The 22,269-nt window shown below is 38.9% G+C and overlaps 1 long non-coding RNA gene across 2 annotated transcripts in view; it reads right to left on the bottom strand.

The window, feature by feature from the left end:
- LOC114223351 (uncharacterized) overlaps positions 1 to 22,269 on the bottom strand; it is a 53,109-nt gene that overhangs the window by 11,402 nt on the left and 19,438 nt on the right. Inside the window, exons 1-2 of one of the 2 annotated variants that reach the window (XR_003612136.2) lie at positions 21,166 to 21,324; positions 10,937 to 10,988 (exon numbers count right to left, since the gene is read on the bottom strand). This is a non-coding gene — a long non-coding RNA (uncharacterized LOC114223351). Of the gene's footprint in view, positions 1 to 10,936; positions 10,989 to 21,165; positions 21,325 to 22,269 lie in introns of those variants that run through there. The other variant, XR_003612138.2, reaches the window with a different exon arrangement.

The raw sequence follows: 22,269 nt of genomic DNA on the forward strand, positions 1-22,269 counted from the left end.
TAATAAGTAACTAAGGGGACACCAGGATGGCCCAGTTGGTTGAGCGGCTGACTCTTGGTTTCAGCTCAGGTCGTGATCTCAGGGTCGTGAGATCAAGCCCCGAGTCGGGCTCCGCACTCAGTTAAAGTCGGCTTAAATTCCTCTGCCCCTCCCCCTCCTCTCTGAAATACATAAATCTTAAAAAAAAAATAATTTCAACCTGGTCTGCTATTCAAATTTACTGATCTTTACTATTTCTTTCCAATACACTTCAGAAGCTATACTGTGTATAGAGAAGAAAAGCTCAGTATCTAAAGAAATCTTGCCTTTACAGGTTGAGAGCTCCTGTTTCGTTCCTAGCTTAGTTAGATTCAGGTTCACAATGTTTTCCTTGTAAATTAAGGAAGCCTTGGGAATTCAAACTTTTCACCACTCTACCAAGGTAATTTTGAGAAGCCATTCTGCTTCACCTAGTGCCTTTCCCAGGCATAAGAGGTAAGTATCGGAAATAAGGCTGAGGGAATGAAGTTACACAGAATGACCTTCTAGATCCATGTAAGTCAAATCTTAATCATGAGACTTTTTATTAAAAATAATTCCTGTACCACCTGACCTACCTATATTCAAGTATAAATGTAAAAGTAAATCTGCTTCAACTCTTATGCAGAATAAATTTCAGGTTATTCACATTTGAGATATAATTGCCCCTTCTACATTTCTGCCGATAATGAAGGGTGGGTTATCCCAACATTTAACTGAACTCCAATGAGTTAATAGTGCAAAGGATGCACTCCGAGGCTTCAGCAAGCTTGCCTAATTCTTCAGAGGCAGAGCCATGAGCCCTGTGGCAGACGGAGCAGGGTCTGGGCAGAAATGATCAAATCCATGTCCTGCTCTTTCAGCACTGGTCACTTCCACAAGCCTCACGTTTTATTCAGACATGGAAAAAGTGACTACATGGCTTTCAGCTCTTAAGTGTTTTTGGAAGTATTCATAAATCTTTATGAAATCCAATTCGGTCTTCAACTCATAATAGCTCAGGGAATGAGCAAAAATGCTTTCATGAAATGAAAGCATGAAAAGCATGAAATGCTTTTCAACTGAAAAAATTTTCATTGAGTCAAATGAAATTCTAGTGGTTTGACCGACATGAATCCTGGTTTGGGGATCAACATTAGTATTGGCAATAGTTACTGCCAATGGGCATGTTAATAACTCTGAGCCCCTGAGGCTGGTTACAAAATAAAAACGGGAGAGCAGAATGGAGGCAGGGTAGGATTAAGCCTCTTCAAACTGCCCTCAACAGACTCCCATCCTAAAGCACACAGTTACTAGCACTAGCCTGGTTTTTAAGCCAGGAGAACAGTCTTGGAAAAAAAAAAATCTCCCAGATTTCATAACCTCATTTGATAATCTTTCACAGACAGGACTTTCAAATGGCTTTTGACTCCAGTTTAGAGGAAATCCTCATTTTTCACCAGAGAGAGCTCAGCTACACACAGGCTACAGATACCGTTTGAAGTGAAATGATAGTCTGACTTGTAAACAACATCCAAAGATCTCCTGTCTGGGAATTGAACCTACGAGAGAAACATTTGTCTGAGGGTATACCTGCTTGTTCTCTTAGGCTCCTCTGTATGTGTAACTCAGATATCTGTTAACAGATAAAATCAGCCCGGCTTCTTTTGGAACCTCCCTGACCACTCGTCTGTGCCCATATCCTTCAGAGATCTGCTTCCTTTCCTGTCTCTCTATCGCAAGCATGGCTCTGCTATCATTTTTTTAGCCCATGCTGTGAATACTGTCTAGTCTACCAGGGAATTTCATTTTAAGCCTGGCTTTGTCATGATAAACAAATTTTAGGCATCGGCAAGTAAACTATAGACAATTTCCCAGTTTCCCTCGTCTTCATCCCGTGGCTATATATTTATTCTTTCTCTCAGCAAATATTTATTGATGGCTACCCTATGCTGGGAGCGGTGCTTGGTGCTACAAATGCAAACATAAATAAGACAAGATCCCATACTCAAGGAAATTACGGTATGTGTACGTGAGATCAACATATAACAAGTTAAGTACTACCCTTTTTTAAATTGCAATATTCCATGTGGGAACAAAGAAAGATGTGGTCAACCTCAAGAGTCAGGAAAAGCTTATTTAAGGTAGGGGCATCTAGGTTGAATCTTCCAATATGAGTAGGTGCTCACTGGAGAGGGGCGAAGCTCTAAGACAGTATGAAATACATAATGCACTTAGGAGACTTGAGGCACTTGGCATAGATCAGGGAGCAGCAGAAAGAGACACAAAAGAGGTAGGCAGGAATTAGGGTATGCAAACCTCATATGCCATGCTAAAGAATATGAATTTTTATTCTATTCGGAAAAAAAAAAGTATGTAGTAGAAAAACATGCCTAGAGAGATTGGGGTTGAAGAGGAAATTAGAAGCAGAGAGTCTAAATGACTGATGTATGAGAGAGATGCCAAGAGTTCAAATTAAATGAGTCTTGAAGGGCTGAAGAGAAAGGGATGAGGTGAGGGCAAGGGAGGAAGTGAGCATGGTGTCCACAGTTCTTGGGTGATTAGATATGGCCATTCACTGTGATAATGGGTTAAGGGGAGGAGCAGATCTGAATAGGAAGATAATTATGACGGCGTTGGTCATTGAGTTTGAGTTTTCTGAGATACATACAATGACTATGTTCCAGGGACAATTAGACAGAGATATTCCTGTGCTAAAGATACGATCTTTTTGTAGCATCATAAACATGCAGATAGATGAAGAAGAGTACATGGAAAAGGAGAGAAAATCGAGCATTGGAGAGAATTGTGGAGGATACCAACGTTTTGGGTCAGGCAGAGGAAAAGCAACCCACAATTGGGTCTAAGAAGAAATCATAGAGAGGTGAGAGAACCAGAGGAAGGTCATATTTCTGATGAGCAAGAGGAGAGACTATTAAAAAGAGAGTGGCCTCCATGTGAATGGGATTAATGAGATGAATACTATGGGGAGTTAGCAGTTTGGGGATCTTTGGAGACATGATCTATAAGGCCGCTTTTAGGGTGTCTGGAGGAAGCTGGGTAAGAACGATGGGTCTTGTGGATGATCCTGGGCCTATATGTCTGCTACATCCAAGAGGGAGGCCTCTATGAGGGCCTCCTGAGATCATCTCATGCTTATACTCAGGTCCAGCACTAAAGCCAAAAGTCAATCCTGGAAAGGAAGACTGCTCCCTCTGAATGCTGATTTTTCTGTGTAGCTGGTTTCCTCATTTCCCTGCCTACTCTTTTCTGACAGCGTATACCTCATTTCCTCTTTTGTTTTTACCAATATCAAGCCCTCTCTCAAATCGTTCCCTCTCTCCCTCTTTAAGGACGGCAACCAAGGATGACCACTGCCCATGGACGACTTCACTGCCCCCAATTCAGAATGGAGGGTGGAAGCATTTCAGAGGGGCCAAATGCTTCCAAAAAAATGGGAATTTTGTTCTGGGAAATTGGGTGGCTAAAGACTTGGTTGTTTGCATTTTGGCTAATTGGTGAACTTGGAGTCCAGACAGCTCTCTCTCTCTCTCTCTCTCTCGGTCACATTCTCTCTCTCTCTCTCTCTCTCACACCCACACACGCATATATAAACATGCTTTATAAACTTGTGCCCTATTTAGTTAGACTGGAATTAATATCTATTCAACATTTGTACATCAGTATTTTCAGTCTATTATAAATTATAAATTTTAGGTGGGTGCACAGTGAAGGAGTTGAGCTGTAATCCCAGTGTCTTGTTCTTAGGAAAACCTGCTGATCACCCCAGGTGGTGGCAGAATAGTCCTCAATGATAATAAAACACCTGGAGAATGTCTTCTAAGACAGTGCTTCTCAAACTTTAATGGGCTTATGAATTACTTGGAAATCTTGTTAAAATGCAAATTCTTATTTAGTAGCTTTGGGGTGAAGCCCAAGATTCTGCGTTTCTACCAAGTTTCCAGATGATGCCAAGGCTGCTAGGCTAGAGATCACACATTGAGTAGTAAGATATTAGGAGAATATTCTTAGTTGAGTTTCATTACACAGTTCTACCAGTAAAGCATGAAGTCTATTGTCAGAAATGCCAGCAAAGAAAATCTAAACTGAGCAGCTAAGTATAAATCACTCTTTTCTGCTAACATCTTGTGGTTGAGAAATTAAATTAGACGATGTAATGAAAATCTATTTTGACATTTAGTTATAAGACATATTAATCCTTTTTTATGATGAGATAAAATTTCACAGCATGCTATCTTTTACTACCAGATTCAGTGAATTATAGTTAGAAATCCTCTACCTATGACTGTCTGTAAATAGTCATGGCAAAATTTCTAGTGTAGTTCATTTTCTTTATTTAAATTAAGTGGCTTTTTTTTTTTAAATAATGACAGAATGAACTATTAGTACAGAAGACTCCTAGCTGTTTCCTTCCCTCCTTCCTTCCTTCCTTCCTTCCTTCCTTCCTTCCTTCCTTCCTTCCTTCCTTCCTCTCTCCCTTCCTTTCAGAATTCCTTCTTGGGGTGAGGGTAGCCACTTCCATAATAACTCAAGTTCATAATGAGTCTATTTAACAAGGGGGAAAATCCAGGAAGTAGTTTTCTAGCTGTATCTTTATTGAAACAACTCTTCTAATTCTTGAGAATAAGATTTATGAGAATCCAAAGCTTAACACCAAACATCCCAAGTAGTTGATCTGTTTATAGCTCAGAAGACATTAACATTTAAATCTTTAGATATTTTCAGCCTGTTGTGCGTTCTCTCAGGACATCACTGATATACCATGATTTTGAAGATTATTTGATTCGATAAAATTCACTCTTTTGTCCAATAGAAACACAATGGTGTTCTGAAGAAGACTAATTCTGTGAACCATCCCCGAATGGGAATTCTCTGGTCACATACATTTAGAAAAATCTAGGTTCTTTAGCTCTCTCTTAGACATCCCTAAAGCACACAGATATTCAAAAAACTTCGAGAACAAACCTACTGTGCTCTATCACAGTGTTCCTCAAATTTATTATTTAGAATACACTTTGGGAAATGTTTTCCCTTTTCCATTTTCTGTATCAAGTTGTTGGTGTGAGGGCGAGCTGGACAGAATGAATGCCTTTCCTTCTATCATCAATAAGAAGAAAGACTTCACAGAAGGGTCCTCCGGAAGACTTTCTCTGAAGTCTTTTTGGATAACCAGGACATTCTGAGCTGTGTTGGGCAAGTGAATGTGTAAAAGGGGGTGATGGGCGGGTCAGGGATGGTCATTAGACTAATCATAATTTATCACCTGGAGCTGGTATATCAGATTCATATCAGAGGACTATTAGCAAGGAATGAAAGGGGGATGGCTTCCAGGAAGGTAACTAACAAAACCTATAGGAGATTTTCAAAAACATGTGTTCACCTCCACCATTTTCATACAGGTTCAGGTCACCATTTTTTTTTTTTTTTTTCATTTCTGTAAAAGCTGCTTCCATTCTTGTCCCCTTACGATCAATTCTCCACACAGCTTCCAGAGAGTGGTCATTTAAAAACATAAATCAAATCAAATTCTTTCCCTGCTTAAACCCTTTCAATGGCTTTCTGTTTCTTTTAGCATAGACTCTAGCCCCTTGTAGGCCTGTCCTTTTTCCAAAATGCCAAACTATTTTCTCTTTCTTTCTTTCTTCCTTCCTTCCTTTCTTCTTTTCTTTCTTTCTTTCTTTCTTTCTTTCTTTCTTTCTTTCTTTCTTTCTTTCTTTCTTTCTTTCTTTCTTCTTTCTTTATTTCTTCTTTCTTTCTCTCTCTCTCTTTCTTTCTTTCTTTCTTTCTTTCTTTCTTTCTTTCTTTCTTTCCTTTCTTTCTTTCTTTCCTTTCTTTCTTTCTCTTTCTCTTTCTCTCTTTCTCTCTTTTTTTAATCTCGTGCCCTCGGCACTTTCTAACTTCTGCTCAGAAGTTTCATTCTTCAGATTTTCACATCATTTGTTCCCTTATTCCTTTTTTTTTTTTTTTTGTTCCCTTATTCCTTGATGATATGTCACCTCCTCCAGGAGAATCTCCCTGATCAGGCTTTCAAAGATACCTGCTTTATTTTTCTTCTGTACATTTTTTTGTCATATACTTTTATACTTGTCTATTTTATGCTGCCTTCATTAGAATCTTAAAACATGAGTTCACCTCTGTATGTTTAGCACTTAGTGCATCACATAGTAGGTTCACAAACATTTATGGAATGAATGAATGAAATTTATCAACTTAAAAGAGAAAGCCATCACAGCCAGTTAAAAGAGGTGATAGGATGTTTGTAAAGAAGACTATATCCTCTATAGTCTATAATCATTTGGAGACCTCTACTTAACTTATAATTTCTCTGTGTAGAAAAGAACCAGTTAACATCCTTGAACTCCTTTAAACCAAGGGATGAGGCTGAGTTTACTGGGTGTCAGCAAGCCTAACCAATTGTATTTGCAGCAGCTGATGTTGAAGTTCTGTACCTTCTATTCCACTCAAACCCCCACCTAAGCCTCCTCTTAACACCTCTTGCATTTACAACACTGTCATATTGATGTTGGAACCAGAGACTTTTTCTCAACAGCATAAGGGAGAGCTACCTTTAAAGGTTTAGGAATGTGGCAATGATTCTTAAAGAATATCACAGATTGAAATAGAAAAGAAACAGCTCTGCATTAGACAGAATCTAGGATGTCTTCCACATATTGGGTTTTGAATTTCAGTTTCCCACTCAGCCAAAAACTGATCCATCCCTTACATGCAAATTCTATTTAAAGGAAACTTCCTTGAGGAACTTCTTATAAGACATTAAAATTCAAGCCTAGGTTATTTATAAATTTACCAGTTTTATCTGGGTTGTGCATTGGTTTACATACAAAGAACCCAAATTAATTACCTTGTACGTAAGAACATTTTGAGTATAGATGACATGGTCAGACTTTAACACGTAGCCTGATTGCTGTTCAAACCAATATTTTAAAAGCTTATGACTTGTCTATCATACCTTGCTCTTATAGTATATATTAAATTCAAGGAGCAAGATTTATATTAGAAGTTAGATTGGAAATCTGGAACTGATTAAAAACATTCACTTTTAACTTATGGCCTTAGTCCCAGAAGTTTTATATTAGCAATGTACAGCATTCCAAGCTAATAGAAAAATTGGATTAAAATTAATGGAAGGTTATTTTTTAAAAGCCTTTGTAGTTATGTCAATGACCTGATGATAAGTGTTCAAGGAACATTTTCACCATGAAGAATGCTTTATACACAATCATTGCATCCTGAGTACACCACGGTCCGCTTTTGGACAGTAGACACAGAAATGTTCTAGAAGGCAGGACTGACTAAGAAGTAGCTATGGCAGGGACTGCTGACTGTACACCAGGTTTTATGCTCTTCTTATTCCCTCATAATACAGTTAGGCTAGGGGGCTAACTACCAAGTCAGGGCTCTATTTTCTAGCACTGCTACCCCTCCCCCAATCCTTGCAGCTAAACATGGCTGAGTGACTTCATTTTCACCCCAGGGAAAATAAAGGAAGATTCTGTGTGCCGCTTCCAGTCCTGGGTCTTAAAACATTGTGTATATGCTCCTTCATGCATTTCCCCCCTCAGCCAAGCTGGAACAAGTTCTATTTAAAGGAATCTGCCTTAAAATACACTCCTTATGGGGATACTGGAAACACTCTCAGTGATAATGGAGAAAGAAGATGGAAGTAGCCTGGATTCCTAATGGTATGGAGTATAGCAGTCTGCCTGCTTGCCCCAGAATGATATGTGAGGAGGAAATAAGAGTCATTTTTAAAGCCTCTCTCTCTTGTTAAGACTCACTTGGGTGGCATTATAGTCCTTATAGTACAGGTGTTAAAGCCATCTTTGGTGTCCTCCCACTCCCTTTCACATGCTGTTCTGCTTTCCTGGTGCCCTCTCATTCACCAGGACCCTTGGGACGCCAGCTGAGTGTGTGCTCTGTTCTGGTTCTTCGTGCTCTCGGCTTTTTTGACTTCTAAGTCCTGAGTCCTGTTGCATTTATTTTTAACTATTTGGCACTTTCAAAGAATTCTGATGAACTCAGTCAATTTTTAGAAGCTTATAGGCCATTACTTCACCTAAAAGTATGATTTTTTTCCTAAGAGTTGTGACTTAATCCAAGTGAATAGATTTTTTTATTGGCAGAAGTTCAGGCAGAAGCCCACAGACCATTCCAGTATCTGTCTAATTGTATTGTATAATGCTAGACTTTCCCTTGTATATGATAGGAAAGAAGCTTTTCCTACCAGATTCTTAGGTTAGAACAGGACTCAGCACCCCTTCCAAGACCAACAGAGAGCAAAATGAGGCTAGGCTCTTCTTCTTAACTCTTTGCCACTGCTTCTCTAGGTAATTAGAAGTAACAGATTATCCCAGTTTTTAATCTGAGGAACATAGACTGAATTTATAATTTCAAACAGGCATGAACCAAATAAATACCAATCACTATCTAATATCTCTAATTAAATTTAATAAGATTATATGACTCAATTTATGTTTCAAAGGTTTCCATTTACTTGCCTCATTGACTTTGAAGTTCAAAGTTCCTGAGTACCACCTTGTATTTCTCAACATAATGTCTTCGTGAAACTAAAAGTGAAAGAATTTGTAGAACACACTTGATCAAAGGAAGTTCATGTTCTCTTGGCCACCTCTACTTGGAAATCAGAGTGTAACAGGTGCTCATTGTATATGTCATTCTTTATAACACACTTTAATTGACGCTGTTTTCCAAAATGCTTGGTGGTACTCTTTAATAGACATGGAATAACCTACTGGGTCATGGTTGACATACAAAAAGAAATAGGATGAATAAAATAGTAAAATAGTGTTTGGGCTATAATTCCAATAAATATTGTTTTGTGGAATTTAGTTTCAATTGTATATAAACGTGAGTGTGTGTGTATTAGCATGTACTGCATTGTGACGTACGAATGTATTTCTTGCTAAAAGCCTCGCTTCATCCATCAGCTCATTTTGGCAACAGGATTTTGCTCCTCTTCATGGGCCCTAACTCTGACCTGAGTGTCATGAAATGGAGTCTCTTGGCTTGATCTTGCAAGTGCTTCAGTGCCATGGACTCATAAACCATACATTCATGTACCAGAGAATTGCTTCCAGGGCTGTCTTTTGCAAAATTATTTAGTTCTCTCTGATTTTGTAAAAATCAATCCCCAAATCCTAACACTGCTCCAGTTTACTAAGAATAATGTCTAGAAAAGAAAAAAATGCTCCCATAATATAAATTTGTCTATGGGCACTAACTAAATTAAACATGTGGCCTCTAATTTTGTTTCCTTAATCATAGACAATCATAGACAGTCTCATGCTGTACTTTCTCAAAGTACCATGCAGTTCCTTTCTAAGCACCAGCATACAACTGAACAGCTCAGACGATGGATTATTTATTTCAATAAGAGGAATTTGGTCATCTTAATGCTCAAATCCATGTGTAGATTCTGTTTTGGATTATCTTTTGGGGGAAAGAGGTTTGGGAAGCATTTTTATTCTAAATGCAAAAAAAAGCACACATTAGTTAGTGATACCTTAATGTAAAGTAAAATCACATACAACATTTAGGTTTTAGATTTTTATGTATAGCATTATTTATATTCCGCATAAAATTACTTATAGCTAGATGCATTTGTTTAATTACTGTACATATTAAAATGTATAAAACAATTGCCAGCACACTCAGAAACATAAATCAAGGGAAAGCAGAAATTCCTGACTGATTGCCTTAGTTAGAAATACTGACATGCCAGTTTATCTTATGAATGATCATATCTAGTAGCTTAACTAATAACCTGCACCATTCTCTATTCTACAGTGAAAAGAAATTTTGGCCACAAACATGACTAAACAATGAGCACATGAAAATATTTATACTGTTCTGAAAAATGGTTAACTTTTTAACTCTAAAATATTCTGCTTTTCAGAAGTCAATCTTCCAAAAATAATCTGTCAACTCATTAATTTCCTCAAAAGTACCAACTTTAAAAGTGAAAAAAGGATAAAATATCAGAACTTATATCTTAAGAAGGATAAGTTATAATAAGTTCAATTATTAATACGTCAATCAAGAGCTCCTTATTATATGTTTGAAAGCTTTATGAAACTGCTTTACCCTTTTCCTGTGTAACATTATTGAAAAATTGTGTTCGAATAATCTATAGGCTTTACAAAGTCACTAAAACTTTGCCATAAGATAAATCATTTTGTGCTAAGACAGTTTCTCTGAGAAGGATTTGAAAATATGCAAAAAATAAAAAAGGCAAAGACAGCAAAGTGTATTTTTCAATCTCCTGTAATATAAAATTTGTGATTATTCATATTTGGCCTAAGATGCAGTTTATCTTCATGTTATCTTTTGAGGAGAGGGAGAAGAGGAGGGAAGGAGAGCAGCTTGTTAAGCAAATGAATAGTGCCTGTTCAGCAATGGGGGAAGACCCTTTTGAAGAAGCACTTGAGAAGTGTGCAAACACTGAAATTGCCACACAAACAAAGGCCACCCAGCTCAACTCAGTTTGACCTTTGATATGGGAACTACAAATCTCTTCTTCTTTTAAAATAAAGCAGGATCCCTAGACAGCAACTCTTGGGTACTACTAGCTTATAGAGCAAAAACACTTCTACTTTTTCAGACAATACTTTCCTCCTAATAAATTTGGATCAGAGGTTGTCTTTAGTGCTTTGCTTTGTGCTGCCTTGCAATGCACCAGGGAGGTGTAGTGCATTGGCCTCCCAACTGGTGGATCATTAAAATCAGTGGATATATACAGAGGAATTTCCCAAACTGCAGATATTTTTTTCTGTCCCGAAAAATATCCCTTAAGCTTGCCTTTGAACTCTGGAAGATAATTTTTTTAAAGATTTCATTTTTAAGTAATCTTTATACCCAATGTGGGGCTCGAACTTACAGCCTTGAGATCAAGAGTCACATGTTCCACCAACTGAGCCAGCCAGGTGCCCCTGAAAGATAATTTTTGGATTAGCATTTTTCTCATTACTTGCAAGATGTGAACAGTGACTGTGCTATATCCACGAGCTGTAAGCTTAGTTGTATATAATCATTTTGGGGTGAATATTTTGTGGTCTCCTAAACAGAAACATATAAAGTCAATTTACCATCTTGAAAATGTTATCTTTAACAATTTGACACTGGAATGAGTCCCAGGTATTCAAAGGCTCAAAAAACACCAATGACCAGCCCAAGGAGAAATTTGGCAAACAGAAACTTGCTATAAAAAGAGTGTCCTTGGTGTATCAGGAAAGGAGAGCACACTCAAAAAGGGTAAATGAAGATAATGTAATCAAGGGTCTACTTAAAAGAGTGAGGTCAGTGTTATGGGTGGGTAAAAAGGTGTGGGAGAGCACCCATATCATCCTTCCTAAGACTCAAAGGGCAAGGCAAGGAAGCAGTTACTGGGTCCTAGAAAGAGAGGGAGATATAGCTGATGGAGAGCTATACCATAGGAGGATTGTCCTGTTGAGGAACCAAGCTGCTGACAGCTCATGGTCTGACATTGAATAAAATCTCCAACTTCTCTCCCCTGTACTTTCTAATCTCCCTTGAGGGCCTTCCAATGGCTAAGGCCAACTAGAGCCAGAGGAGAGGGATGTAAGTTGATGCAACCTATAAAAGTTGGTCTTCTAACACTCAGAGCAGAATGGAGATGCATATGGGATGGGCCTGGAGAAGCAAGACTATCCAATACACTCAGATTTCCTGAAATTTGAGTGGCTTGAGCACTGTTTTTAATAGAAAAATCACTGAGTAAAAGCATGTCCAGAGCAGTGTCAATGTTTCTGAGAAGGCATTTGTGAAATTTTGCAGTTTCTTGATCAGCCCAATTTCTTCAAAGAAGGCAGGAGACCTCCAGCCTGAATATATGGGATGTCTTTTAACTGGTGAAAAAATGTCTTCCTCACTTCCTCCTTCTCCCCTATCCATTTACTTAGTTTATCAACATTGATGAATGGACCTGTCATGGAACAGACCAATTGGTTTGTGGTCAGAGTCATAGATTTGAACCCTTTGTAGATCTAAACATGTCTTTACCAGCTTCAATAGATTGTATCATTTGCTTGATTAAACTCTTTCTCAAGTGATCAGTGTGTATGTATGGGATGGGAGTATAGTTAGGAGCAGTGCAAATTCTTGCAAAGATAATGCCTTGAAAGGTCTTCCAAAGATTAATCCCAGTCTCTAGAGCTACTGCAGGAAAAATAGTTATTGACCCTCTGGAGGTCCATTGTCTCCAGAATTCCTTTCATCCAACAGAGTCCTGGTTTATCCATGTTCATCCCTGGGTAAAACAAAATCACAACATGTGCAAAGCATCTTTGTTTTGCTTGTACTGTTAGAGAGTGATGTAAACACCATCATCAACTGTCATGTACTAAACCCTGACTACAAGGATTTCTACAGAACTGATATTTCCTACTAGGAGAGTAGAATCTTTGTTTTTTAAGCAGCTTTGTTGACACATAGTTTGCACACCATAAAATTCCCTTATTTTAAGTGTACAGTTCAGTGATTTTTATAAACTTACAGAGTTGTGAGACCACAACCACAATCTGATTTTAGAATATTTCCATCATCTCATAAAGAGAGGCTCCTTGATTTTTAATTTTGTGAAACAAGCACAAATAAATGACTCCTTTTTAAGAGCACAGTGTAAAATATGATTACAGATGTTTTAATGTGAACAGTTATTATTTAATCCACGCATTTTTGTAGTAAGACTAATACCCAGATTTCCTGGTTATCACTGAGTTGACACACCTTTTGGGTAAACGTGATTGCTGTGAGTGTATTGCCAAACCATGAAAATGAATGAAATTTTAACCAAATTACTTTTATGTTGCATCAGAATTTGCCTAAACCAAAGAAATTTTTCCTACACTAAGAAAAAGCAAATATTTTGAAATACACCTCCCCACCAATAATTTTACAAGGCGCAGTCATCATCCCGAGAAATGAGATTGTTTCCCTTTAGGACCGCTAAAGAGCGATGGGGCTTGCGATCTATTTAGATCAATACTCCAGTCAGAAAAGACAAGACCAACTTGATCATGGCAACAACTGTTTCCAGCAGTAGTCTATACATCAGCACCCAAACTGGAAATGCCAATCATCCAGAAAAAGACCATCAATCCAAGCAACTTTCTCCATCAGGCGACTGCTTAGTGGAGGTCCGAATCTCAGAAGAAAACTATCTTCCGGTTTCTGAGTTCACAGCTGAAATTTTAATTTCTGTATATTTGCTAGGGCTGCTCTAACAAAGTACCACTAGCTGGATGCCTTGAAACAACAGAAATTTATTCTCTCACAGCTCCAGAGGCCAGAAATCTGAAATCAAGATGTCAGCAGGGCCATCCTTCCTCTCGGGATAAAATCCTTCCTTGCCCCTTGCTAGCTCCTGGAGATGGCTGGCCATCCTCGGTGCTCCTTGGCTTGTAGCTGCAGCATTTCCATCTCTGCCTCTGTCATCATGGGGCATTCTCCCTGTGTGGCTCCCCGTGTGGCTCTGCCTTCACAGGGCATTTTCCTCTTCTTGTAAAGACTTCCCTCAGATTGGATTAGGACCTACCTTATTCAAATAGGACCACATCGTAACTTAATTACATTTGTAAAGACCTTTTTTCCAAATAGGGTCACATTCACAGATGCTAGGGGGTAGGACTCCACCATATGTTTTGAAGAGTCACATTTCAACCCGCAACAATGCAGCTTTCCAGGAATGATTTGTTCTGTGCATATGCCACTGTTGTGAAGCTTAAAAACATTCCAAAGAGCAAATGAGTCACCGTGAGGTGATATGTCAAGGTTGAAATGAGGTTTTTAAAATGTCAGGCCTTTTACATCGTGTGGGTCCTTTTGCACATAAAGAAAGCCACAGAAAAGCTGAAGGAGAAATTTGTAGTCTTCTATTTCAATATCTGAATAATTTTGTGGAACATACTTCACATTTATGGAACTAAACATCCCTCATTATTTCTCTAGTTTTTTTTTTTTTTTTTTACAAAAGCACTCATGCAAATATTCTGCGATGCAATCATATAACTCATTTCTTTCTCTTGTAATTATGCCTCATAGGTGGAGAGAATGGTTTATTTTCCTCTTTGAAGTGCAACGTATGGGTTTGAAAGTATAGTTGTTACGGAAACAACACCACAGGTGGAGTTCGATGAATTTTATATGTCCCATGCACTTGAGCTTTGTCATCCTACTGGTCAGAGTTTTCCTTATTAGCCTTCTCTGAGCCTCATTGACCCAGATTTGTCTTACAATCAAATACTACTTTTATGATTTTGATAAGTGTTTAATACATATGTACATCTCAATGGTAACAGGATGTTAAATAGGGCTCTTCCTGTTTGGGTTTTAGCTGAGGCTTAAACTAGAGGTGTCAAGAGTACTCCCACCTCACTTGTGAGGTGCTAACCCACTTCTGCTGGACTTGTGCTGAATTAGCTTTGCTACTCAGAGCTAACCACCTGATTCCAGCTTATAAGGAAGCTTGAGAGCATAAGAGAGAAGATGGAGTTTCCAGGAGGATTCCCTTTAGAGAGAGATGTCAGAGTACTTGTGATTCTTTCTTGTGAGAAGGAGGTTGAGAGGTATACCCTTGTTACCTCAAGTCAAGTGAGAAAGGCTTCAGGGAAGCTACACAGACAGTTTCATATGTATCTCCTGGAACCATGCGGACATGGTGGACTGTAGTCACGCCTGAGATCTCACAAGAACATGTGACTGGCTGACAGAGGAGAGCACTGCTCTTGGAAGTAACTGCATGGCTGACAGACAGAGGCCCAGATGGGGATCCCATACAAGAGCTGTCTGGGGTTTTCTCTGGGTTCCTCCCAACAAGGCTGATGGAGGGTCAAGGAAGCCTCACCTAAGAGTCTCGAGGTGACTTGCTAGATAACCAGGGACAGATGAGAAATGCCAGGGGACCAGCTGGAGACACTGGGAGACAGAAATGAGATTTCTCTAGTGCTAAGGAAACTCAGAAGAGCTCACGAAAATACCCAGAAGGGAAAAGAGTCATTTTAAACACCCGCCAAATAACAGAGACCCGAAGAGTCACAGATAGTTCAGGGGGTGGGACAGAGCCAGCCCCACAATACAGCTTTGAATGGCTGAGAGGAAAAAGAATAAAATTGTTTTATGGTTTGTAAACATACATTTTACTTTGTTCTAAAAATATGACCCAAATATCCTTACGTATAGTGGGCATTCTTTGGTCAGGTGGTGATTGCATTCTTATCTTGTGGAGCCTATGGAGGTCATTTACAAAGTGCTATGTTGTACGCCTCACACACATGTACACAGACTCCCAACATCTGAATACTAAAAGAATACTTCCCTGCACATTTCAAGCATCCTGTAGACTATTTAACAAGCATCCACTAAAGTCTGTGTGCTGAGGCCTAGTGCAGTAATCCGAAACCTGTGTTTCAGCTAAGTGGTGATTTACAGCAGTAAAAGCAAGGATTTGGAATTTTCTTCTCTGTCTTTCAACTATGCCTCTGATCAGAGAGGGGACACACAAGCATGATGCAGTTTATACCTCTCTGTCCTCTGTCACCCATCAGTAAAAGTCTTTTCTAGGACTCACAATTTAGGCAGCAGCTCACAAAAAGAGCTTAGGTCCTAAAGTGCTTCTCTTGTGCCAGAACACATGTTTTGGGACCAGAAGAAAAGCCTTGTCCCTTAAGAAACCACAGAGATATTTCAGAGCGGTCCTATATCCCATTTCTTAGAACATTTCTACTTAGAAGTTGTGACCTTATCACAGTCTCTAATTCTCTTTATGTCTCCCTTAAATAAATTCCCCTTTCCAACTTCCCTATTCTGGTAAATGACAGAACTATTTTCTTTAGTTACCAGGATCAAAATCATAGTCATGTTTTCCTTCTTCCTTCACTTTGCCCTTAACGTCCAGGGGTTGCTCTTTATAATTTTCAAACAGCTCCCATAGCTGTTTCCTGTTCTGCAGTCTTATAAAGTGTCACTTTGCTGGAATTTGTCCAGTCTTCAGAATTGTTTTCCTAACTCCCAGTTCTCTTCTCTTTTGCTTTATTACACACATAGCAGGAAAATTACTATCTCTATAACACAGCTTCTTTTTCTAAAATTTAATTTTATTTAAATTCAATTAATTAACACATAGTGTGTTACTAGTTTCAGAGGTAGAGTTCAGTGATTCATCAGTTGCATACTACACCCAGTGCTCATCACATCACGTGCCCTCCTTAATGCCCATCCCCCAGTTACCCCATCCCCCTGCCTACCCCCACCCCCAGCAAAACTTAGTTTGTTTCCTGAGATTAAGAATCTCTTATGGTTTGTCTCCCTCTCTGATTTTGTCTTATTTTATTTTTCCCTCCCTTCCCCTATGATCCTTTATTTTGTTTCTTAAATTCCACATATGAGTGAAATCATATGATAATTCTTTCTCTGATTGACTTCTTTTGCTTACCACAACACCCTCTAATTCCATCCCTGTTATTGCAAATGGTAAGATTTCATTTTTTTGATGACTAATATTCCATTGTACGTGTGTGTGTGTGTGTGTGTGTGTATTTATATATATCACATCTTCTTTATCCATTCATCTGTTGATGGACATCTCAGCTCTTTCCATAGTTTAGCTATTGTGGACATTGTTGCTATAAACATTGGGGTGCACATGCCCCTTCGGATCACTATGTTTGTATCGTTGGGGTAAATACCTAGTAGTGCAATTGCTGGGTTGTAGGGTAGCTGTATTTTTAACTTTTTGAGGAACCTCCATACTGTTTTCTAGAGTGGCTGTACCAGTTTGCATTCCCACCAACAGTGTAAGACGGTTCCCTTTTCTCCACATCCTTGCCAACACCTGTTGTTTCCTGACTTGTTAATTTTACCCATTCTGACTGGTGGTGAGGTGGTATCTCATTGTGGTTTTGATTTGTATTTCCCTGATGTCAAGTGATGTGGAGCATTTTTTTCATGTGTCTGTTGGCCATTTGTATGTCTTCTTTGGAGAAATGTCTGTTCATGTCTTCTGCCTGTTTCTTGACTGGATTTTTTGTTGAGTTTGATGAGTTCTGTACAGATTTTGGATACTAGCCCTTTATCTGATAAGACATTTGCAAATATCTTCTCCCCTTCTGTAGGTTGTCTTTTGATTTTGCCAACTATTTCCTTTGCTGTGCAAAAGCTTTTTATCTTGATGAAGTCCCAATAGTTTATTTTTGCTTTTGTTTCCCTTGCCTTTGGAGACGTGTCTAGCAAGAAGTTGCTGTGGCCGAAGTCACAGAGGTTCCTGCTGCTTGTGTTCTCTAGGATTTTGATGGATTCTTGTCTCACATTTAGGTCTTTCATCCATTTTGAGTTTATTTTTGTGTACAGTGTAAGAAAATAGTCCGGCTAATTTTCCCAACACCATTTGTCAAATGTTTCAGTTTTGGTACTTTATATGTCTCTAGGAATGCATCCATTTCTTCCAGATTGTCTAATTTGTTGGCATATAGTTGCTCATAATATGTTCTTATAATTGTGTGTGTGTGTGTGTGTATATATATATATATACATACACACATATATATATATATATATATAATTTGTTCTTACAATTGTTTGTATTTCTGCAGTGTTGGTTTGTATTTCTGCTCCTCTTTATGATTTTATTTGGTTCCTTTCTCTTTTCTTTCTGGAAAGTCTGGCTAGGGGTTTATCAATCTTATTCTTTCAAAGAACCAGCTCCTAGTTTAATTGATCTGTTCTACTGTCCTTTTGGTTTCTATTTCATTGATTTCTGCTCTAATATTTATTATTTCTCTTCTCCTGCTGGATTTAGGCCTTATTTCTTGTTCTTTCTCCAGCCAGCTCCTTTAGGTATAGGGTTAGGTTGTGTATTTGAGACCTTTCTTATTTCTTGAGAAAGGTTTGTAGTGCTATATACTTCCCTCTTAGGAATGCCTTTGCTGCATCCCAAAGGTTTTGAACAGTTGTGTTTTTTCATTTGTTTCCATGATTTTTTTTAATTCTTCTTTAACTTCCTGGTTGACCCATTCATTCTTTAGTAGGATGCTCTTTAACCTCCGTGTATTTGTGTTCCTTCCAAATTTTCTCCTGTGATTGAGTTCAAGTTTTAAAGCATTGTAGCATGAAAATATGCAGGGAATAATTCCAATCTTTTGGTACCAGCTGAGACCTAATTTGTGACCCAGTATGTGATCTATTCTGGAGAATGTTCCATGTGAGCTTGAGAAGAATGTGTATTCTGTTGCTTTAGGATGAAATGCTCTGAATATATCTGAGAAGTCCATGTGGTCCAGTGTGTCATTCAAAGCCCTTGTTTCCTTGATAATCTTCTGCTTAGATGACTTGTCCATTGCAGTGAGTGTAATGTTAAAGTCCCCTACTATTATTGTATTATAATCAATGTGTATCTTTAATTTGGTTATTAATTGATTTATATAATTGGCTGCTCCCAAGTTAGGGGCATAAAAACTTACAATTTTTTAGATTTTCTTGTTGGATAGACCCTTTAATTATGATATAGTGCCCTTCTTCATCTCTTATTACAGTCTTCGGTTTAAAATCTAATTTGTCTGACATAAGGATTGCTACCCCAGCTTTCTTTTTGATGTCCATTAGCATGATAAATAGTTCTCCCCCTCCTCACTTTCAATCTGGAAGTGTCTTTGGGTCTAAAATGAGTCTTTTATAGATGGCATATCAATGGGTCTTATTTTTTCGATCCAATCTGATACCCCGGGTCTTTTGATTGGAGCATTTAGCCTATTTGCATTCAGAGTAATTATTGAAAGATATGACTCTAGTGCCATTGTATTACCTATAAAGTCACTGTTTCTGTATGTTGTCTCTGTTCTTTTCTGATCTTTATTACTTTTGGACTCTCTGTTTGCTTAAAGGATCCCCTTTAATATTTCTTGCAGGGCTGGTTTAATGATCACGAATTCTTTTAGTTTCTGTTTGTCCTGGAAGATCTTTATCTCTCTGTCTATTGTGAATGACTGCCTTGCTGGATAAAGTTGCTGCAAATTTTTCTCATTCAGCACCCAGAATATATCATGCCGGTCCTTTCTGGCCTTCCAGTTCTCTGTGGCTAGATTTGCTGCCAGCCTTATGTTTCTACTCTTGTAGGTTATGGACCTCTTGTCCCAAGCTGCTTTCAGGATTTTCTCCTTGTCTCTGAGATTTGCAAGTTTCACTATTAAATGTCAATGTGTTCACTTACTTTTATTGATTTTGAGGAGCGTTCTCTGTCTCCTGGACTTAAATGCCTGTTTCCTTCCCCAGATTAGGGAAGTTCTCCACTATAATTTGCTCCAGTATACCTTCTGCCCTCCCCTTTCCCCTTCTTCTGGGATCCTAATTATTCTAATATTGCTTCACTTTATGGTATCACTTATCTCTCTAATCTCCCTTTGTGATCCAGTAGTTGTTTATCTCTCTTTTTCTCAGACGCTTTATTCTCCATCATTTTGTCTTCTGTATCACTGAGTCTCTCTTCTGCCTTATTTATCTTAGCTGTTAGAGCCTCCATTTTTTACTGCATCTCAGTAATAACGTTTTTGATTTTGACGTGATCAGATTTTAGTTCTTTCATTTCTCCAGAAAGGGATTCTTTAGTGTCTTCTATGCTTTTTTCAAGCCCAGCTAGTATCTTTATAATCGTTGTTTTGAATTCTAGTTCTGATATCTTACTTACATCCATAATGATTAAATCCCTGGCAGTGAGTACTGCCTCTTGTTCTCTTTTTTGGGGTGAGTTCTTCCATCTTGTCATTATGTCCAGAGAAAAATAGAGGAAAGAGAGAAAAAAAATACAAAAATAGCAACAAAAACACCAGAAAAATATACACTAAACAAATCAGAACAGATCAGAAAGCAAAAAAGAAAAAAAAGAAAAGAAAAGAAGGAGAGAAGAAAATCAAACAGAAGGTGAACAGAACAGAAAATAAACTAGATCCTGGGTGTATTTTGGTCTGTTTGTTAGAAGAAACTAGATCCCATAATTGGAAAGAAAGAGAAACTTATATATATATACAAAAATAAAATTGAATACAATGAAAGGAAGCCAAAACTGAAATATATATATATAAAGTAAATTAAAAATGAAAATTAAAAAAGACTTAAAAAAGAGTTGATAAAATAAGAAATTAGCTGAAAGGGAAAAAATTTAAACTGAAAGACTAAAGAAGCATGAGAAAAAAACCACAAATTCTACATATTATTTTCCTCTAGCACTGGAGTTTCGCCATTCCATATGATTGGTAAACTTGGTATTCCTGCTGGTCTTTTGGGGGAGAGGCTTGTTGCACTGATTCTCAGGTGTCTTTGCCCAGACCCTTTGCCCAGGGTGCAGAATTGCACCCTCCTTGCCAGGGGGCCAGGCGCAGTCTAAGCAGCTCTGGATTGCTCTATGTGGCTTTTGTTCCCTGAAGGCTTTCAGCACCAGTTTGGGGGATGAAAACGATGGCATCCCTATCTTCAGCCCTGGAGCTGAAAGTTCATGCCCCCACTCTTCAGTGAGCCCTCACAGAAAAGCAGTCAGTCACTCCTGTCTCCCTGGTTTCTGACTGCACTGTGTTCACCCAGCCTGTGATCCAGCATTTTTATCTCAGGCATGCAACCCTGCTTGGAGTCTCCAAACTTTACAGACTCCTGTGGAGAGCTCCTGTATGGCTCCTCCCAGTGGAAGGAGGAGGGTCTCTCTGAGGTTCTGCTGCTTGCTGGGGCCCCTGCTCAGAGAGCGGCCACCCCTCCAACCCGAAGTTCTTGGTTTATGGCAACACAGAGCTGAAAGCCCACTCCTGAGCTCACTGATTGCAGCCAGCTTCCCCTCTCTGATGCCTGGAAACTCTGCCACACTTCTGCACTCCCGTTCCTTTTGTGACCCTGGGGATCCTGGGAGCATGCTGTCCCACCTGGGATTCTGCTCCACTTCACCACCTGAGTGCCTTTTTCAGGCAGGGACATCCCCCACTGGAGCAGACTTCTAAAAGTTCCAATTTGGGGCTCTGCCGCTCTATCATTTTCTGATAGCTGGCTGATGGAGGCTCCCTCCCCCCGTAGTTTATCTTCCCATATATCGCTTCAGATTCACTTCTTTGCATCTCCTACCTTGCAGAAAGTGGTTACTTCTCTATTTGTAGAATTGCAGCAATTCTGTTCTTAGATCTCTGGTTGAGTTTGCAGGTGTTCCGAATGATTTGATAGCTATCTAGCTGAATTCCTGGGACCAGACAAAATTAGGGTCCCCTACTCGTCTGCGATATTACCTCTCTACTCGATAACACCACTTCTGCTTATCACTCTGTTACTTAAGAATATCCTGTGGCTTACCACTGCCCTCAGAATAAACACAAAAGTTCAGACAGAACTATCATGCCATCCATGATGCCACTTATTTGAACTTTGTCAATTGTATACTTTACTCCTACTCTGTACGCTACATTTGTGTCCTCAAAGGCAATTTCATTCACTCAATAAAAAATGCCTGTGATTCTTCTAGGTGCTGGGGATGAAGCAATGAAAAATCGAAGACACAGTCCTTGAGTGCGGTCTAGAGGGGCATGTATGCGGGTAAAACAAGGTTTGTGTTGGGAAGTACAATATACGACAGGAGAGCAAAGGCGCATATTAGCCAGGCTTGTCTTGCCAGAGAAGGCTGCTCCAAGGCAGTGACACTGACACTGAGGCCTGAAGGCAAGGCGGGAACCATTCAGGTGAAGAACTGCCAAGTGGTGCACCCAGAAGAAGGCAAAAAAAATGTGTAAAGATTCAAAGGTAAAACTGAGCATGTCCTATTTAAATAACTGGAAGAGATTTTGCTCTATTGGAATGTAGTATAGTGGTGCCTAGGAAAGGACGGGACAAATCCTGAAACCAAGAGTAGAAATTTGGGCTTATTCTAAGAAAAATATAGAGCTTTTAGAAGTTTTTAAAGTAAAAACACAAGGAACAGATCTGTCTGAGAAAGTACATTCTGGCTGACGGGTGCAGAATGGGCCAAGAAGAGAAGCAGAGGACCAGGTAAGAAGCTGCTTCCAGAGCCCAGATAGGAGTTTAGGGTGGCCTGGATTTGAGTAGCGCCAGTGAGGATGAAGAAAAACCAATAAAATTGGGGAACATTTGAGACATGCTCAGGAATTCAAATTAATTGTAAATGTGGTGAGTCAAAGTTGAATCCCAGGTTTCTGTTTTGGGCAGCTGTGAGAATGATGG

Source organism: Eumetopias jubatus, unplaced genomic scaffold (genome assembly GCF_037043125.1).
Source record: "Eumetopias jubatus isolate StellerSeaLion01/CBP00866 unplaced genomic scaffold, mEumJub1_p1.0 scaffold_3, whole genome shotgun sequence".
In the NCBI taxonomy this organism is placed as follows: Eukaryota; Metazoa; Chordata; class Mammalia; order Carnivora; family Otariidae; genus Eumetopias; species Eumetopias jubatus.